The sequence below is a fragment of the Phasianus colchicus genome, chromosome 1, assembly GCF_987193195.1.
Source record: "Phasianus colchicus chromosome 1, bPhaCol1.hap1.1, whole genome shotgun sequence".
NCBI lineage: Eukaryota > Metazoa > Chordata > Aves > Galliformes > Phasianidae > Phasianus > Phasianus colchicus.
Window position 1 is genome coordinate 159,273,993 of NC_143436.1, and position 21,343 is coordinate 159,295,335.

General features: G+C 39.4%; 1 pseudogene; it reads left to right on the forward strand.

Moving 5' to 3' along the window:
• The window catches only part of LOC149920197 (uncharacterized), a 32,820-nt pseudogene extending 14,550 nt beyond the window's left edge, over positions 1-18,270 (forward strand).
• The last annotated feature ends 3,073 nt before the right edge of the window (positions 18,271-21,343 follow it).

The window sequence follows — 21,343 nt, forward strand, 5'->3', positions numbered from 1 at the left end:
TTGTATTCGGGGATCCTCTGGGGTCATAATGTTCTATAATATTTTATTTGGTACTGTGGAGATGTTAATGTAATCAATTAACTGACAAAATTCTGTTATGGATTGTGTTTGTCAATGACTAATTCAAAATAAATAATTATTATTTTACTTGAAGAAAAATACCCTTTCTCCTATATTCCCTTCATTTATGTTACATTTAACAGGCTTTTACATACTGCCATATATACTATACATTCATATTAACTGGACTATAGTCATCAACATCTCCAAACAAGCAAAAAAAGCAAGCAAATGTAAACTAATTCTTGTAGGCTCAGATCTCATAGACTAAGCAGAGAAGGGGAATATTTCAAGGAAATGTAATTCAATCGCTATATTTGCTTATATTTTCACCGTATTTAAGAGTGGTTGGGCACTGGAGTATTTAAAAAGAGTACTTAAAGGTACTCTTTTGGAATAATTTTTCCTAGGGAAATATTGAAGTAGGTCAGTGCTACTAATGAATTATCAAGTACAAATACCCTATTTGTATTTTTGAGTGGATAGAATGATTACTTACAATAAGATGGCAATTAAAATCCAATAAAGGTCTTCACTTGACATGGAAAAGGTCTTGGTAGAGCTAATTATCAATTTGAATAGAAATAATATGTTATACATCATAAATAATTGATTCTTTACCTTCAAAGAATAATAGAAAATGTGAAAATATCTAGAGAGTATTCAAAGTATATTAATTTATATATATATATATATTTAATTCAAGAGGACAAATTACTTCTGTAAAGGATATTTTTTTTTTAATTTAAGTGTATTTTGTCACAAATAAACAGTTCTGTCTCAGAATGAGAAAAAGCTACTGAAGGTTCATATCCCTGCTCACATAGACTTTGAATTGCCATTTTAAACTAGATAATTAAACTTTTAACAGTAAGAAAACCATAAAAATATGCGAGAAACTTTTAAATCTTCGGTAATAAGCCAGGATTTTTTTACAGACAAACAAATAATAAACTACGACTTACTGAAAAACTAAACAAATCTTCTCAGAGTGATACTGCATGGCAGTCTTTCTCTGAAGAGAGTAGTGGTCCAGGTGACCTACTGAAGACCCTTCAGCCCTTTTGTTATAAAGAAGACACTATAAAGAAGTGAGTTGGGATGTTCCTGCACAACCTAGTATCAGACTGAGATTACATGAAAATGTCACTTTTTTTATCTTTATGTGCAGAAGTAAAAGAATAAAACTGTAATATTAACAGATCATAGCAATATCTTCTGATTGACAACTAAAACTGAGCAACTAATAGTTGTGTATTACATGTAATGTCCCCATTTTGTGAATCTGCTACAGCTTCTGTATCTTTATCTTTTGTAGATAATATCTATTCTACTTCTCATTATAGGGGCAAAGGAAAATAAATGAAAAAGAGAAAAATCAGTTTTTGCAGAGAAATAAACTTCATTGGACAAAGGAAGGGCTGCTGATGTCATCTACGTGAACATATGTAGGGCAGTAGACACATCCTTATCTCTAACTTGGACAGGTATGAGTTTGAAGGCTGGATTATTTACGGAAAAGGACTTGCTTGGATGGTCATAGCCAGGGGGCTGTGGTCAATGATTCTATGTCCAGGTGGAAGCAAGTGATAAGTGGTGTCTCCCAGGGATCCCTCTTGGGACTGGTAACCTAATATTTTTAGTAGTGACATAGGTGATGGAATTGAGTCACCCTCAGTAAATTTGTGGAAGACACTGATCTGAGTGATGCAGCTGACACCACAGAAGGAAGGGATGCCACCCAGAAGGACCCAGACAGGCGTGAGAAATGGGTCCATGAGAACTTAATGAGATTCAACAAGGCCAAATGCAAGGCGCAGTGCTTGGGTCAGGGCAATCCCAGGTATGTGTACAGACTGGGAGAAGAACTCACTGACAGCAGCCCTGTGGAGAAGTACTTGGAAGTTCTGATGGATGAAAAACTGGACATGAGCGAGCAGTATGTGCTTGCAGCCCGGAAGGCCAACTGTATTGTGGGCTGTATCAAGAGGAGTGGCTAGTAGGAAGAGGGTGCTTATCCCCCTTCTACTCTGCCCTTGAGAGGCCCCATTTGGTATACTGTATCCAGGGCTGGGGCTCCCAGCACTGAAAGGATGTCAAGCTATTGGAGCAAGTCCAGAGGAGGGCCATTAAGATGATCATAGTGCTGGAGCACCTCTCCTGTGAAGAAAGAATGAAGGAGCAGGCTTGTTTAACTTAGGGAAGAGAATGCTCTGGGGAAACCTCATTGCATCCTTCCAGTACTTGAAGGGAGCTTACAGGCAGGAAGAGGTGTGATTATTTACACGGCCTAACAATAATAGAACAAAGAGGAATGTCTTTAAACAAAAAGAAGGGAAATTTAGACTAGATGCTAGGAAGAAATTCTTTACTCAGAGGGTGGTGAGGCACTGACAAAGGCTGCCCAGAAAAGCTGTGGTTGCTACATTCTTGGAGGTGTTCAAGGCCAGGTTGGATGAAGTCCTGGTCAGCCTGATCTAGTGCATGGCAATCCTGTTACCACAGGAAGATTGGAGCTCAATAATCTTTAAAGAAATCTCTTTCAACCTAAGTCATTCCATGATTCTATGAAAGGAGAATATCAAAGGGGACTGCAAGATAGCTTGTTTGGACTGAATTTACTGCACTATTCCTTCCTATTGTACTGAAAAGCAGTGAATAGGATACTTCCTTAAACTGTCTCAAGAGAGCTTCTTGCTGGAGGTTCTAATAACAGACTCTTATGTGCACTACATACAGTCTGCTCTTGAACAAAACACTGATCATCCATGCTATAAAGTAGCATCAAGGAACTTCCAGACATGGAAAAACTAGAAAATGTGGTGAATAATTAAAAAGGAGTATAGTGATAACTGTATAAGATTTTATAACGTCTCCTTTGTTATGCTGACCCTAACAGCACCAGTGTAACAGACTTGAAGAATGCAATGTAATAAAAAGATCACATTTATTTTCATTTTTTTCCCTGGTAAGATATATCTAGAACTCAGGGTACCACAGATACATCTTCATGAAGACTATCTGATGGGAGGGAACTCTTCTACGTACACACATATTGTGCAGTCAGAAATGTAGGAACAAAAGCTGAAATCAGTGAGAAGTGTACTGAGAAAAGAATAGATGAAGAATAGGGAATGTAAAGACAGTGTGAGGACTAAAATCACAAAGTTTGTACAAGCCCATAGGAGTCAGAGATGTGATATAAGCCAAGTTTAAATAAGACAAAACTACAAGCAAAAAATTAAGAAAATGAGATATTTCATTTACATATATATATTTTTTCTTTTATAACATTAAATGAGACAAAAATATACAGGTACTCAAAAAGTGATGCCTCTTATTTATTTCTGTTGAAATTACAACAGATACAGAGGACACAATGACATTATTTGATAGACCAAACTCTCAGCTCCAAAACATGATTTTTCAACAATCATCACTATTAGCTATGCATTTTTGTCACTGATAAATAAGAGCCTACCTGCTGCACTCATAAAAATCCGCACGGTCATCTGGAATGTGGCTTGTTTTTTACATCTCAGTTGCAACTGCTGAAACGCACTACCCACTGGCTCACTGAATTAACATTCACTATTTGTTCTCCAAAAGCAGCCAGCAAGCTTTGATGAATGTCAGGAATTCAATGATATTTTTTGGTTCATTCACACTTCCATGCCAGCCACCATTTTTTCAGATGGCCCCTCTGTTGCCACCTGTCACAGAGCAACAAAATGTAGCTGAATACTGATGGAAAGATTCAGCTTCTACTGCGATACAATCAACATCTGCCTCTGACATGGGCCAACATAATAAAATAGGAGGCATTACTTTTGGAACAGTCCTCATAGATGAACTCTTGTAAAATTCATCATTTCCTCTATAATTAAAAAAATAAAACAAAACAAAACAAAACAAAAAAGTGGACTAATCTACTAGAAAGCACAACTAATTAATATAACTTTCTGATTGTAAAGGTGAAATGTTTGTGTATTCCATTTTAATTAAACACAATTTAATTTTAAGAAGCATATATTTTGAAAGCACAGTCAGAATTCATCAAACTGATGTTGTCAATACTAGAAACGAGATATGATGGAGGAAAATAAAAAAATATAAGTTGCAGAAAGATGGGAAAATTATTGGATCTTCATTCTTTGTCTTTGATAATACCACCTTCTCTTTACTCTAAAAATGATTTTTATGTTATGATCCTTCCATTATTTAATTTATCTCCATCTTTTTCCAAATGATAATATTTTCTCACCCAAAATTAAGCAAACATTTCATTTTGTGTGATTATTCTCAAAACACAATGTACTTCGGACGTCCAAGTCCTAAAACTCATGATGGAACTCTGTTTTTATGCAAAATCCACCAGAATTAAGACCACTTACTATTTTACAGAAGAGAGGAATAATATATATCACAGAACCAATGTTTTTAAACATGTGACTGACAGAAACTACAAGTCACAGTCTTCTGAAGCATGGAAGTAAAGGCAAGCAGAGATTCAATTTTTCCTCCTTTCAATCTCCAGTATGCTTTTTCTGATTTGGCAGCTTTTCTGTGCTAATTTCCCTGTAATTCTGCATACATTATGCTTTTAGAATATTTTGGAAAGTTACACTGCATACAGGCTGCAGTTTTATTTTTTTTAGATAGATAGTAATTTTGTTATTTATATGTAAATTACTGTTTTCTTTATGGTTAAAAGAATTCTTTATTCATTTAGAGGTTAGAAGAATTATCGTATTTCACTGGAGAGTTTTTTTATTATATTTTGTAAATCATTTTAACTTTCTTTTAAACAACTTGCAGGAGGCTATGTGGCTATGTTTTTTAGGTGATTTGCTACAGTTCACGCTTATTTAAAACAAACTCAGCCACTATTTGCACACATATCTTGTAGAATATTGTTACTCTTATTGAAGACTTTTGAACTGTAGTGAGAAACAATATGGCAAAGAAATGCAGACATATCCTTAGTAGATTCCAATTTTTGTAGAATTTCATTAAAAAGAAATGTAGAACAAATTGTGTCTATTTTAATCTGCATGAATTATTAGTACAATAAAAAATAAATAAAAAGAAATGTTTTGTGCCCATATCGTCTTAATTATTTCTCCCATGAGTAAACTAACACTTTGCTCCTCTGTTTCCATTATGATCTCTCACGAATGTTTGAACTGGAGCATTTAGACTTGATCCAGTGCCCTATGCAGTTAAATGTTTATAGTTCAATTAATTGAATTTCTGTTCTAGAAATTCATTTCGGCTGACAATAGCATCCTCTAAAAGTCAAGATTCAGACTGCAAAAAAGATAAGAAGGAAGTATGAAGGCCAGATCTCTCACTAAATGTCATCAGACACCTTGCTCTTGACAATATAGGCAAATCAAACATTTGTCAACAGACAGAATCTTTTAAGTTAGCAATACTGAATTCCATCTTTTTTTTTTTTTTTTTTTTTTAGCTATCTTGATTTTCTTGTTGTTTAGATTTTCAATTGCAGCTCTCAAAAGTATGAAAAATACAATTTTGTGAGACTGGAGAAGAATCTTATATGCAGTTTATTTAAATTATTAAATAAATAGGAGGTATCAGCATTTTCCAGATTCTGTAAACAAATGTTAAAAATTAGCTAAGAGATATACAGAGATAGCTTCAATATATATTTTTCAGATCATATTCATATTCATAGATAAACAAGGAATGGGTTGAAAACCCAAATAAAACCTTAATCTTCTTGCAAATTAGATTAAAACTCTCATTGCCATTAACAGAGTGAAGATTTCATTCTCAGCTATGAATAACAATTCTTATAAAGTCTCAATTTGAACCATCTGTGCTTCAGTCTAGCAATGTGTTAGAAAAAAATAGCATCTTATAACATAAATTTCAGTCATCTGCTGCAGCACAATAATTCATCTAAAGAGACTGATTGAAATTGCATTCTTCTCAAGATAAAAGGTCTTTATAGTGACACTTTCATTATTTTAAAGTTCAATATAGTACATCAGAGTGGACAGGGATAGATTTATGCTGTATAAATAAAAATTCTTAGTGTTCTTAACATAAAAAAAAAAAAAAAAAAAACTTTTAAGTGTTCTTACAGCTAAGTGTGGTAGGTCCTTGATCTGCTTATTTTATTAATCTTTAGGGCTTCTTTTCTAAGCAGAAAAAATAGATTTTTCATCCTTTCTCTTATCACGTAGCTTAACATAATTGTTATACTACCATATCTGAAGATATAAACTGAAATAATTAGCAAAGCACAAATTCTCCATGTATCCAAGTGTTTGCAATAAAGTAACTACGACATTATGTAAAAGTTCATATTAACCTTAGCAAAAAGAGTAGTGTATACATATTAGCTTTCTTCAGAAAATGGTGAATTTTATCTTTATGAAATGAGAACAAGATCAGTAGAATGAATGTGTTATTAATGATTCTATAAAGTCAATCTAAACAGAAAAAAAGAATGTGGAACACTTCCTAACTTACAGTTGAATACAAACTTACAGTTTAGAGATTTATCTACTATAGAATTGGATATAAAATTTCATTTATATAAGTTTATGGGAAATATATCCCGTAGATCTGTCTTATCCTATGAAATCAGCTATACTAAAGTAAGTAATATTTATGAAAGCGAACAAATGTAATTATGAAATTTGTATGATACAAAGAGAAAAATAAATACTTCTTAAGTATTCACTTTGATTTTCATGATTATTTTCCATATAACGTAGGCTCTTTTTTTTTTTTTTTTTTTTTCTTGAGAAATACAGCTACTGTATATAACACAGTATAAAGTCTGCATATATACATCCCATATTCTTCAGAGATTCAGTGTCAAAGTAGACTTTTTCTATATACTTCTCTTTTCTTCTTTCTTTTGACACCAAAGAAGAAGGAAGGTGAATTTGTAAAGGACTATTTTAAAAACCTATTACAAAAAAAGAAAATAAATGAATAAAAAAAATCAATGATTCCCTCCATAAAAGTCATGCAGGCAACCAGAAAACTAGAATACTTGGTGAAAGTGACTGTACATCAGATGGAGAAATCAATAGTTTCTGTAAAGAAGGTATCTTTGGGGATAGAAAGCTTCAAGGTATGAATAAGACACTGTCTGGCATCTGCAGAGCTGATAATACAGTTTCTAATCCCTGCTCAAGAGTAGGTAAAAAAATGCACTTTTCCAAAGTTTTAATGATTAAGGGTGAACACATTACACTGTCTTTCTTGCTGAGCAGCTTGAAACCTTCATTACGTGAGGGACATGTTAAACAACTGACCAAATAATTCAGAAAACCATGCAGCTTAACCAGCAATATTGCAATGAAGTTTATCCTTCTTTGTGAGTCTAATGGTTGTTCATATCTCAAAGAGTATGATTGCTTTAGCAACAATAGCTACCCTGGTATAAAGAAAGAAAAATGCTTTATGTACTTTATTTTTAAATCTCTTTTGTGCATTAAGACCAATTTAAAGCATTAAAACAAAAACAAAAGAAAACAACCAAGAAAAACAACAAAGTTTTTCTAGTCTTTGGCATTGAGTGTTTTCACTACTTGGTAGTGTCTTGACTCCTTATATTCATTATTCTTTTCTCTTTTTCCACGTTCCATGTAATGGGAATCATAACAATAGCCTTCCCCAGCTGATAACATAGGGAAATTTTTTTATGAATGGGAACTAGCCTGGAATGACTTTAGGTACATCAAATAAGCTCTTGGTGATTGTCTTTCTGGTTCTTGTCAGCCCAGACTATGTGTACTAAGTTGTACTTAATCCAATAGAACATCGAGAATGGGCTTGGAAAAAGGGAAAAATGGCAAACTGTAGATGTTAGCTCATGTGCTATACGGGAACAATGAGGCTTTGTTTGAGAAGGTAACACTCCCAGGGCTCAAGACATTTGCCTTGATACTGAACAGAACATCTGCCATTTTGAGATTCATCCCAGTGAGGTACCAGAAATAGTGCTTGTATATACTGGGGACGGATGTGTTTGTATGAGGACCCCTTGTAATTCCATACTCGTAGATAATATTACTATGGATACTGTTAATTATTCAAATCTCTGTACTTGTATCTTTACTAATATCGTAGGGTGTGATTTTAGTTATACAGCTCCAGTAACATCACTTCAGCTATTGCAGTCTAATTACACATTGATTCAGGACTTACTACCAACTCCTATTGGAATGGATCTTGATTTAGTGAGGAAACTGCTGGAACATGATGATCTGTACCAATTGCTACAACGCGTTTGGAACAATGGAGAGAAAACCTTGATCACTGTTCATGATACGAAAGAGATACATCGCGTCCTAGAAAGGATAAAGAAGGATGGAGAATATCATTGGTGGGAAGTGCTTCTTTGGATGGTCACCTACAGCGAGAGGAGTGTTTAATGCCATCCTGCACCCAGTTGTGATTATATTAACTCTAACAGTAGTTTGTTTAGTGCTTGTAGTCGTATTATATGTGAAAATTTGGCATGTGCAACACCGCTTGTGACACATGATAGAGCGAACTTTTGACCAACGAATAGAGTATCTTAAGCTATGTGAGAGACTGTAAGGAACGCAACATATAATCATTTCTATAACCTACTCTAGGGCTATTAGGCGTATGCAAGTATCGCATTGTAACGGGGCAAGGCTTTACTGAGCATGGGGAGGGGGAGATGTTGCAGTAGGCGATAACAGGGTATCGGGCTGTGACGCGATAGGACTTCCCCTGCTCTGTGATAAGAGACATGATACACGCTTGGGGGTATAGACGTACTAGATGCGAGTAAACACACGTGGACATAGGAACATAGATAAGCATGTAAAGTATATAGGTCACTGTTTCACTTGCAATAAATGCCGTTTTGCCTAACATCACATTGGTGTGCTCGTGGTGAGATGGTCAGGTCACAGCAGGGATGGCGTGAACCCTGGCCAGGCCATAGGAATGTGAGTAACTAGGGGTTTGCTATGCAGAAACAAGTGGTGCACAACAGTTTGCTTATGTAGTCTTTATTGGAGTAAACTAATTCCAAAACAAATCCCAAGAAAATGGATTTAAGGACATATCACATTAAAAAAAAAGTTCTCTAAAAGCAGTTGAAAACAAGTTCAAGTTTCCTCCTTACAGTACTACCCATATTTTACAAGAAATACAGTTAAAGCAGTCACTAAGGAAAGAAAGAAACAGATTTGCATTAAGGAACTTTACATTAAAGATATTAAACACATTTCCCCCTCAGTGAATAGTACTATGCAGAGAGATGGGAAGGAGAAAGGGAAGAAGGGGAGGGTGGGATATAAATAGGTAGTTTGGCAAGTGAAGAAAGGAAGGATAAGAAAGAAAGTGAAAAAGAAAAATATATGGACAGAAGGAAAGACAAATGATCAACTGAAGAGGAAGAAAGATAAGAAAATAAGAAGGGAGGAAGGAAAAGATAAGGAGGAAATCTGCTACGTTATTGCAGATATTTCTAGCTTAAAATATTTATGCCTTAGGGTCCCAGCCATACCGTAGGGACTTAAAGATTGCTCAAAACCAAATGCTTTGTAGTTTGCTGATCTGATTTTAGAGATTAAACCTGAGAAATGTGTCTGGGAACCATTCTGCCCTGTCAAGAGGTCATGCTCTATCATTTCCTTGCATTAATCAGTACAAATTTAGTTATAGTTGATACTGCATAATTATTACTAAACAAAAAAAAAGTTTCAGGAGATTATTTCAAAATATTTGAAATGTCTTACCGCAGTAGTTTATAGATTTCAGCTTTTTAAAAGTAGCAAAGATAGAGATGACAGTCTTTGAGGGGAATAGGTTATCAGCCCAACAGATGCTCTTACTGCAGCTTGGGAAGACATACAGAGACAGTATTTGTTCAGCCCGAGTCTTTCATCATGCTAAAATCAGAAACATTGAAGAAATTCCTTACATCTCTGAAAGGCTCCTTGCTGATCAGAGAATCCCAATGAGCTGCAGGTGTCGAACAATCAAACAAGAGTCTGGTTAAGAACTCCCGAGCATTTTAGCTTTCTAGTTCATTTTCTTCGATCACTGTGATAGTAATTTTATATTATCTATTTCTAGTTTGTGTTTTGAAATAAAAAAAAACGTATTTGACACATTGCATGTAAATATATACCTGTAGCTATAATCTAATCATATAACTTAAAATATTTGGAAGATCTCAGGGTTGCACCAAAAAGATTGAATGAATCAGACATATATATATATATATATTCCACACTTCATTTTTCAATGTAGTTCATCAAAACATACAATCTATCACTTTCATACAATTTAGCATGCATGATAACTCACAGCACTTAGCTGGAACTCTTGTCAGGTCAAACACAAAAGAAAGCCCCAAGATAGTAAAATGTTGCTACATACCTTCCAATTATTCTGAGGATGTTTTGAGTGCTTCCTGTACACTGTGCTACTTTTGCAGTTGTTATATATAGGCAGGCTGATGTAATTTTATTATTATTATTTTTTTTTAATGGCACTGTAATTTTCACTCTTACCTGTTTGAGGTTCAGACAGAGAAAAAACTGACTATATTAAATATCACATTTCTCCTATTTGTTTCTGACATACATATTTCTCTATTTTTGAGATATATTTGGTAATGTTGCTAGCACTACAGTTGATTAAATTACTGCATGGCATGCTGCATGTCTGTCATCTTTGTCAGGGAAAACTTCAGAAGTTTTCTTGTTCTACACTTACCACTGTGGCATATAATTAGACTTTGACAGGTAAGGGTGATAATGATGAAACTTGTTGAAATCCCTTATATCTATTTATTTAAGTTAATCAAGGAGAAAAAGCCTATGGCATTTAAAATTTTAATATTATCAGAAGGACTAGTAACATAAATAAAACAGTATTTAACTTTGTAATGTAAAAAATTTACTAAAGTTCACATAACATTTCTAGAAACAAAATAAATTTCGTGAAGCAAAATTTTTTGTTTGTTTGTTCTCTGTCATGCCAAGTATTAACCTCAGAAATATAAGTATTTTCAAGCATAAATTATGAAGTCCATCAGTTATTCTCAGGACATTTTGAAACTGTGTTGCTGCATGGTAAAACCTGAACACTGGTAAAGGGTAGGAAAATAAGGCAAAATATAGCATGGCAAAATAAAGGTCTTTGAAATAATTTAACTGAAATTATACACAATTTAGTATATACACAATATAGTATTTAAAGAAAACTGATAGTACTTCTTTGTACTTCAACATTTCATAGAAGAAATTTGATGCATTCTGGATGTGTCTATACCATTAAACAATTAGATGACGTAGCACTCACCTCCTGATCAGCTGCAGTGTATGCTCATTTTCTCCAAAGCTGTTCTTTGAGCTAAAGCAACAAAATAACTTTAAGATACAACACAGTTACAGTTCTCAGGAAAATTCAATCCATAGGCACTCCCCACAGAAATGTTAGGTATAAATTAGCTTTGATTTACTCTCTTTACCTTATGGATATGCAAGCCTTTGAGAACCATTCCATGCAGTCAAATGTCACCTGAAAACATGGAATATTAATCCAAACATATAACTGTAATATAATCTTCATATTTTTTCAGGTATTCTGATCTGAATAAGATCTTTCTTAGGGACAACTTTTAGTACTGATTGTTGCTGAGGTTAATGTAGGCAGGTGCACTTCTACACTATCTTGTTGGATGATGAGGGAGTTACCTACCTTCAGTTGTTAATTCAAGGTCTGTCTTCTGAACTATTCTACTATACTTGAGAAAGATCCATGCATTTCTCAGTAGTCATTTTGAGTACTAGTGAAAGGCAGTCTTTAGTAAATGATTAATGTAGGTACAGCTTTTTCTATACCAATACAATTTACTATTTGAAAAGCCATCAGAATTTGAAGTTGTGTGAATAAAAGACACAAAAAAAAATTGTAGAGAGTGTCCAAGCAGTACTTAAATGTCACTGTTAAATGATGAAATTGCATACGTAACTTTTAACTTTTTCTTGGCTTTCTTAGAGATGCATGAATGCAAGGTAACATTACGTTATAGATGGAAAAAATTATAATAGAATCATAGAATTGCTCAGGTTGAAAAAGACCTTAAAAATCATCAAGTCCAACTATAACCTAACCAAACTATCCTAACTCTAATGACCCTCTGCTAAATCATGTCATAGAATCACAAAATCATAGAATCACAAGGTTGGAAACGACCTGTAATATCATCTAGTCCAACCGTCTTCTCATTACCATTGCTACCACAAACTAAACCATATTTTGTAGCTCCTCATCCAGATGCCTCTTGAATACTGCCAGGGGCGGTGACTCCACCACCTCCCTGGGCAGGCCATTCCAGTGCCTGACCACTCTCTGAGAGAAAACATTTTTCCTCATGTCTATCCTAAACCTCCTCTGGTACAACTTGCGGGCATTCCCCCGGGTCCTGTTTGTTGCCTGGAAGAAGAGGCCAAACCCCAGCTCACTACAACCTCCCTTCAGGTAGTTATAGAGAGCAGTGGGGTCTCTCCTGACTCTCCTCTTCTCCAGACTAAACAATCCCAGCTCCCTCAGCCACTCCTCATAAGATTTGTGCTCCAGACCCCTCACCAGTTCTGTTGCCCTTCTCTGGACACGCTCCAGGGCCTCAATGTCTTTCCTGTAGTGAGGGGCCCAAAACTGAACACAGTACTCAAGATGCGGCCCCACCAGTGCTGAGTACAGGGGGATGATCACCTCCCTGCTCCTGCTGGCTAGGATGTCGTTGGCCCTCTTGGCCACCTGGGCACACTGTCAGTTCATGTTCAGCCAAGTATCAACCAACACCCCCAAGTCCCTTTCCTCTTCACAATCATACAGCCACTCGTCTCCAAGCCTATAACGCTGCATGGGGTTGTTGTGGCCAAAGTGCAGAACCTGGCACTTGGCTTTGTTGAACCTCATCCCATTCACCTCAGCCCAGTGATCCAGCTTATCTAGATCCCTCTGAAGGGCCTCCCAACCCTCAGGCAGATCAACACCACCTCCCAACTTGGTGTCATCTGCAAACTTACTGAGGGTGCACTCGATCCCCTCATTTAGGTCATCAATAAAGATATTAAACAAGATAGGCCCCAGTACTGATGCCTGGGGGACACCACTTGAAATGGGTCACCAGCTGGACTTAACTCTATTAATCACTATCCATTGGGCACGGCCCTCTAGCCAGTTTCTTACCTAAAGAAGGGTATACCTGTCCAGGCCATGGGCAGCCAGTTTCCCCAGAAGGATACTGTAAGAGGTCGCATCAAAGGCTTTTCTGAAGTCTACGTAGACTACATCATCAGCCTTTCCTTCATCTACTGTGGGAACGTAAGAAAAACTGCACGGAGCAGCAGCTGCGGAGCAAGATAAGCAGCATGAGAACCAAGGACACCTTCAGAAGAAGAAAGAACATCTCACAGTTGAGGAATTTCCAATCATGAGCTTCGCTTTTGCAATATGTATGAGCTAATTATTTCCTGTATAAATAGCCACGATACACTTAATAAAGTTGAGACCTGTTGATCATGATAGCATGAGACTTGTCTCCCGTGGTCTTTCCTCCAACAATCTACCAGGATGGTCACCCAGTCATAGAAGGAGATGAGGTAGGTCAAGCATGACCTGCCTTTCATGAACCTGTGCTGGCTGGGCCTGATCCTCTGGACACCACGCACATGCCGTGCAATCTCACCCAAGATGATTTGCTCCATTACTTTCCCTGGTACCGAGGTCAGACTGAAAGGCCTATAGTTTCCCAGATCCTCCTTACAGCCCTTCTTGTAGGTGGGAGTCACATCAGCAAGCCTCCAATTCTCTGGGACCTCTCCAGTTAAACAGGAGAGCTGATAGATGGCTGAGAGCGGCTTGGCTATCACCCCCACCAGCTCCCTCAGCACCCTCGGGTATAGCCTGTCCAGTCCCATGGACTTGTGACAGTCTGGATGGAGGAGGAGCTCTCTAGCTTTCTCCACCTGAATCGCTGGGGGTAAACTCTGAGTAGCATCCCAAACTTCCTGTTCAGGGAGTAAAATGCCCGGAGGATAACTGGCCTGGCTATTAAAGGCAGATGTAAAGAAGGCATTGAGTATCTGAGCCTTCTCCTTGTCCTCAGTGGCCACATTCCCTGCTGCATCAAGTATAGGATGAAAATTATCCTTGGTTCTTCTTTTGCCATTGATATATCTATAAAAGGATTTTTTATTGTCTTTTACTGCAGTGGCCAATCTGCGTTCAAGTTGGGTTTTTGCCTTCCTAACTTCCTCCCTGCATACCTTAGCTACTTCCCTGTAATCTCCCCAAGTAGCCTGTCTCTTCTTCTGGAGGACATAGACTCTCTTTTTCTTCCAGAGTCTCAACAGTAGTTCCTGGCTCATCCACACCGGTCATCTTTCCCTATGCCTTGCCTTACGGCATTCAGGGACAGCCTGTTCTTTTCCATCTGTTCAATTTCCATCTTGAGGAGCGTCCAGGCTTTCTGGATCCCTTTATCCTTAAAAAGCAACTCTCAAAGGACCCATGCTACAAGTGCCCTGAACAGATCAAAGTCCACCCTCTGGAAGTTCAAGAAAGTAGTTTTGCTGGTCATTCTTTTCACATTTCCAAGAATAGAGAATTCTACAACTCCACAGTTGCTCTGCCCAAGACAGTTGCCAACCTTCACTTCTCCCACCAGTCCTTCTCTGCTAGTGAAGACCAGGTCTAGCAAGGCACCACCCCTGGTAGACTCTCCTACCAGTTGCATAAGGAAGCTATCTTCCACGCAGTCTAGAAACCTCCTGGAGTGCTCCCTCTGTGATGTATTATATTTCCAACAAATATCGGGGGAGTTGAAGTCTCCCATGAGAACAAGTGCTGGCAATCGCGTGACTTCCGCAAGCTTCTCATAGAATGCCTCATCCAACTCTTCATCCTGATTAGGCGGCCTATAACAGACCCCCACCAAGATGTTGCCCCTACAGGCCTTCCCCCTGATCCTTACTCATAGACACTCAACTCTGTCATTCTCAACCCCAAGCTCTTCAACATCAAAACAGTTCTTGATATAAAGGGCCACACCACCGCCCTTCTTTTCTTGTCTATCCCTTCTGAAGAGCTTGTAGCCATGTATCACAACACTCCAGTCATGGGAGTGGTCCCACCATGGGCACCACATTCAAACGGTGCCCATGTCCATTATGTCCCTGGGCACCACATCCAAACGGTTTTTAAACACATTCAGGGATGCTGACTCAACCACCTCCCTGGGGAGCCTATTCCAGTGCTTAACAACCCTTTTTGTAAAGAAGTTTTTCTTGCTATCGAACCAAAACTTACCCTGGTGCAACTTAAGGCCATTTCCCCTCATCCTGTCACCAGTCACTAGTGAGAAGAGACCAACCCTGCTTTTGCTGTAAGCACCATTCAGATATCTGAAGAGAGCAATAAGGTCCCCGCTCAGACTCCTCTTCCCCAGACCTTACAGCCCCAGTTCCTTCAGTCACTCCTCGTAGGGCATATTCTCCAAGCCCTTCACAAGCCTTCTTGCCCTTCTTTGGACCTGCTTCAGCACCTCAATGTCCTTTCTGTTCTGAGGTGCCCAAAACTGAACACAGTACTCAAGGTGAGGCCTCACCAATGCCAAATACAGCGGCAGGATTACTTCCCTAGTCCTACTCACCTCACCATTCCTGATACAAGCCAGGATGCCATCGGCCTTCTTGGCCACCTGGGCACACTGCTGGCTCATATTCAGCCAAATGTCCTTCAGTACACCAAGGTTCCTTTCCATCAGGCAGCTTTCCAGCCACTCCTCCCCAGGCCTGTAGAATTGCCTGGGGTTGTTGTGACCAAAAGTCCAGGTAGACCACATCAACAGCCTTACCTTCATCCACTAAGCAGGTCACATTGTCATAAAATGAAATCAGGTTTGTCAAACAGATTTTACCATTTGCAAACCCATGACTGGGCCTGATCCCCTGGTTGACCTTTAACTGATCCATGATGGCTCCTGAGATTATCCATTCCATAACCTTCCCGGGCACCGAGGGGAGACTGATAGGTCTGTATCTACTTTGGATCATCTTTTCGGCCCTTTCTGAAGATGGGCGTCACATTTGCCAGTCTCCAGTCTGCCAGGACATTTCTGGTTAGCCAGGACTGTGAAGAATGATGGTGTGGTTTGGCAACCACAACCACCAAGTCCCTCAGGACTCTAGGGTGCAATCCATCTGGCCCCAATGACTCATGAGCATCCAGCTTTTGGAGCAGGTCCAAAACCATCTCATTGTGAATCATGCAAGGCCTATTCTGTTCCCCATTCCTATCTACCAGCACAGGGGTCTGAGTTCCCAGGGAGTAATAAGTCTTACCATTAAAGACTGAGGCAATGAAGGCATTAAGTACCTCAGTCTTACCCTGATCCTTCGTCACCAAGTTGCCCTCAGCCTCCAACAAGGGATGGAAATTCTCCCTAGCCCTCCTCTTGCTGTTGATGTATTTATAGAAATATTTATTGTTTTCCTTTACCTTAGTGGCCAAGTACAGTTCTAGCTGGACTTTGGCTTTTCTAATTTTCTCCCTGCACAGCTTCACTACATACCCGTAATCATCATAAGTAGCTTGCCCACTCTTCCAGAGACCATAAACTTTCCTTTTGCTCTTGAGTTCCAGCTGGAGATCTCTGTTCAGCCAGTCTGGCCTCCTTGCCTGTCAGCTTGTATTCTGTGACTTGGGGATGGTCAGCTCCTGTACCTTTAAAATTACTTCCTTAAGTATTCCAGCCATCCTGGGCTCCCATGCTCTCCAAAGCAGCCTCCCAAGGGACCCTCTCAACCATGTTACTAAAGAGGTTAAAGTCTACCCTCCAGAAGTCCAGGGTGGCAGTTCTGCTGACTCCACTCCCTGGTTCAAACAAGGATTGAGAAATGTAGTATCTCATGATCACTATGCCCCAGGCGGCTACCAACCTTTACTTCCTCCACAAGACCTTCTTTATTAACAAACAGCAGATCCAGAATTTGTAATTATAATTCCTGTCATTTCTCTTCCTTTTCTGTCTTACTAAATAATTTTCATCTCGACCTACATGTTTACATTTATTTCCCATTTTTCCCTCCCTTTGGCAGTAGGGAGAGTGAGTGAAAGGCTGTGTAGTATTTAGCTGCTTGCTGGATTACACCACAACACCTCAGCAGGTCCCTGGTCTAACTTTCTGCTCAGAGCCAGTCAGCTGTGAGGTCAGACTAAGTTTACTCAGGGCTTTATCCAGCCAAATCTAAAAATCTTCCAGGACTGAGTTCTGTGCAATCTCTTTGGACAAGCAAAGAAGTTCACTGCCTAATTGTCCTCATGGGGAAAAAATATTCTCCTTATATCCACTGTGAACCTCTAGTTTAAAGATATGCCCTATTACCTCTCTTCCTCTTGCCACACACACCTGTGAAATGTCTGGCTGTCTCAGCCCAGTAACCTACCTATAGCTACTGTTAGTTAAGTTCACAGCAGTCTCTCCTCCAAGCAGAACAAGTCCAACTCCCACAGCTTCTCCATACAGGGCAAGGGCTCCAGACCTGACCATCCTGGCTGCCCTCCGCTGAACTTTCCAATTTATCAATGCCTTTCCTGAATTGTTGGGTCTTAAACTAATTACAGTATTAGCTTCAGTGAGTACTGAGTAAGTGGGAATTATCCCTCCTTTGATCTCCTACTTGTGCTCCTGTCAAGACACCTTCATCTCTGCTGCCAGGGCTTACTGCTGGATAATGCTCAGCACTGTGTTTCCCAAGGGTCCCCAACATCTTTTCCACAGTTGCTCCCCAATCATTGCTGTTGCTGGGGAGAACTCCTTCCCAAGGATAGGACTCTTCGTTTGTTCTTGTTGAGTTTGATGATAACACTGATGATAACTTTCTGGTCCAGGTATTGGACAAACCGACCAGAAGTAAAGCGTTGTTGGACTTGCTGCTCACCAATGCAGAGGAGATCATTAAAGGTGCTCAGGTTGGAGGCAGCCTGGGCTGCAGTGACCATGCCCTGGTTGAGTTCGTGATCTCGAGGGATGTGGGCCTGGCAAAGAGTGGCGTCAGGACCCTGAACTTTGGAAGAGCGAACTTTAAGCTGTCCAATGGACTGTTGGCCAAGATTCCCTGGGATGCTGTCTTTAAAAACAAAGATACTGAGGAGAGCTAGCTACTCTTCAAGCATGCCTTTCTGAGAGTACAAGAGCTCTCCGTCCCTCTGAATAAGAAAGCAGGCAGAAGAGGTAGGAAACTGGTATGGCTCGGCAAGGACCTGCTGGGCATGCTGAAGGCAAAGAAAGGTGCGTACAATCTCTGGAAACAAGGGCGTGTCACCTGGGAAGAATACAGGAATACCGTCTGGACTTGCAGACGTGGGATCAGGAAAGCCAAGGTGCAGGCAGAACTGAACTTGGTGAGGGATGTGAAAAACAATAGGAAGACATTCTACAGGTACACTGGCCAGAAGAGACAGACAATAGTGAGTGTACCTCCTTTGGTAAATGTAAAAGGAGAACTGTCCAAGAGGACAGGCTGAGTGAGCTGGGCTTGTTCAGCCTGGAGAAAAGAAGGCTGCGGGATGACCTCATTGCAGCCTTTTAGTACCTAAAAGGAGCCTACAAACAGGAGGGAAGTCAATCTTTGATAGGGTAGATTACAGCAGGACAAGGGGAAATGGTCTTAAGTTGAGGGAGGGGAGATTTAGGTTGGATGTCAGGGGGAAGAGTGGTGAGGTGCTGGAACAGGCTGCCCAGAGAGGTTTTGGATGCCCCATCCCTGGAGGTGTTCAAGGCCAGATTGGATGGGGCCCTGGGCAGCATGGTCTAGTATTAAATTGGGAGGTTGGTGGCCTTGCCTGTGGCAGAGGGGTTGGAATGTGATGATCCTTGAGGTCCCTTCCAACCCAGGCCATACTGTGATTCTGTAAGTTTCATGAAGTTCCAGTTGATTTATCTCCCCATCCTGTCTGTCCTACAGGCAGCTACCCTGCCTGTAGTCATATTGACTAGTCTTTCTAGACTGATGTCATATCCAAACTTTCTGATACAGCATTGTATCATCTCATCTAGGTCACTGATAAAGATGATGAAGGGGCATGTCCTGATATGGACCTTTCACTTACTGCCCTCCAGGGAGACTACAACCCATTAACTATTATACTTTTGGTGTAATTTAAGGATTTAATCCATCTATTTGTCAATCCATCCATACTCTAACATCTTATATTAGGTACAAAAATGTTTCAAAATGTGTTGAAAGCCTTGCTTTTCAAATGACATCTGCTTCTGCTTTCTCATCCACAAATCCAGTCATTTGGACATTTAAGGCAATCCTATTATCAGATCTATCTTTGGTAAATCAATGCTAATTGTTCTCTGTTTTCTTATTCACATTCCCAAAAGTGTGTTTGAAGATATTTCGTTCATTAATTTTTCCAAGCAACAAAGTGAGGCTGCAAAACAGGGCATAAGAATGAGCAGGAAAATGAAAATGGTAGTTATACAGTTCACAGAGGGGAAAACTTGCATTAGGTTTGTCTAACCTGGCTTTAAGTATTTCAAAGTTGCATAGCTAAGTCTGATCTTATAAGCTTTACAATCACGGCCTAGAAATAGAAACTCCAGATGATTTTTTCTCTGTAATCCTTAAAATGAGATGAACTACCCTCCAGAGGTTTCTGTCTCACTGAATATAGAAGGACCTTATGTGGTCTGTATTAGACAGCTGGAGTGGGATTCAATTCATACAGTAAGTGTCAAAATGTACGGTTGCATTTGACTCTGATTATAGTCAATGAAAACTTTAGAATTCAGTGTAGCTGCCCTCATATAGGGGTATATTGACATTTATGATGCCCTAGGGTATCTGAGATATCTGTAACCACCTGCTGTGGAGGACTTATTGGAGTTATTTTTGTATTCATATTCTTCTCAAGTGGTAATTGAAGGTCAGACAGGATACCCCAAGGCATCTCAGATACAAAATACCTAAGTGTGGGCAACTGAATGGGCCACTAATCAACAGTAAAGAGGTCCAGAGAGACATTAACTGAATCTTAAAAGCAGAATTCTGTATTCAGGCAAGGAAATTTGTTTCCAAAATGTGAAGCTGCAGCTGACCCCTTAACTTGTACCCAAGCTAAAGCAGATGTATTTCAACTATTACAGGGCCCTTTATGTCTCACATCGGCCTTCAACAGTTCTCATCATGTCTTATCATTAACAATAATAAAAGCCATAGAATCCTTAACTTGAAATAAAATTCTTCCCCTGGCTTCTCCCCTATGCAAAGGACTAAATTGGGATTCACCTGGATCCACTGCTGCAAGGATTAGGGTAAGGCTTATGTACTTAACGCCTTTTTTGCCTCAGTCTTTAGTAGTAAGACTTGTTACTCTCTGGGAACACAGCCCCCTGCGCTGGTAGATAGAAATGGGGAACTTTTACACCTGAACTTATTACATGACTTCATTTTTATATTTGAGGGAATTTAATAATATTCTTAGAATCACAGAATATTTAAGAGTTGGTAGAGACCTTTAAAGGTCACCTAGTCTAACTCCCCTGCAATGAACAGGAACACTTACAGCTAGATCAGGCTGCTCAGAACCCCATACAGACTGACCTTGAATGTCTCCAGGTATGAGGAATGTCCGCAGGGATGGAGAACCAAGAACCTCTCTGGGCAATCTGTTCCAGTGCTTCACTACACTTATTGTAAAAACTTCTTCTTTATATCCAATTTAAATCTCCCATGTTTTAGTTTGAAACCATCTCCCCTTGTCCTGTCGCAATAGACCCTGTTAAGGAGTCTGTACCCTTCTTTCTTATAGTCCCCTTTTAGCTACTGAAAGGCCACTATCAGGTCTCCTGGAAGCCTTCCTTTCTCTTCTCCAGGCTGAACAGCACCAGCTCTCTCAGTCTGTCCTCCTCAGGGAGGTGTTCCATCCCTTGTATGGTACAGTACTGAACTATACTGAGGACTCTGCATCTGGATGCAATACTTCACATGAGGTCTCTTCAGTGCAGACTAGAGGGGCAGGATCACCTTCCTCAACCTGCTGACCACAATTCTTTTGATGCAGACTGTGAAGGCACATTGCTGGCTCGCGTCCAGCTTGCCATTCACCAGTATCCCCAAGGACTTTTCAGCAGGTCTGTGCTCAGTCCTTTCATCCCTTCCCCTCCAACTTTTACTGATAGTGCAGGTTGCCACAACCCAAATACAAGATGTTGCTCTTGGAT